Here is a 367-nt window from a genome sequence, read left to right on the forward strand (position 1 = left end):
AGTCCAAGGGACTCTCAAGAGTCTTCTCCAGCACCATAGTTCAAAAGAATCTATTCTTCGACGGTGATCTTGGATCCCAGGAACATGAAGTCTGTCACTACTTCCACGACTTCCCCTTCTATTTGCCAAGGAGTGATGGGGCCGGATGCCATAATCTTAGTTTTTTTTATGTTGAGCTTCAAGCCCACTTTTGCGCTCTCCTCTTTTACCAGGAGCAAGAGGCTCTTTAGGTTTCTGCGTTGTTGTAATTCTGTTTCTGATATTGTAATGAATGTACTTTTGTGGAGCCTTTAAGGGACCACTATTCTCAAAGACTTGCACCTCTGTATGTAACTGTATTGCTGAGTACACAACACTAGAGGCCATT

This window comes from Gekko japonicus, unplaced genomic scaffold (assembly GCF_001447785.1).
Source record: "Gekko japonicus isolate JY-2015 unplaced genomic scaffold, Gekko_japonicus_V1.1 scaffold244, whole genome shotgun sequence".
Taxonomy (NCBI): Eukaryota; Metazoa; Chordata; class Lepidosauria; order Squamata; family Gekkonidae; genus Gekko; species Gekko japonicus.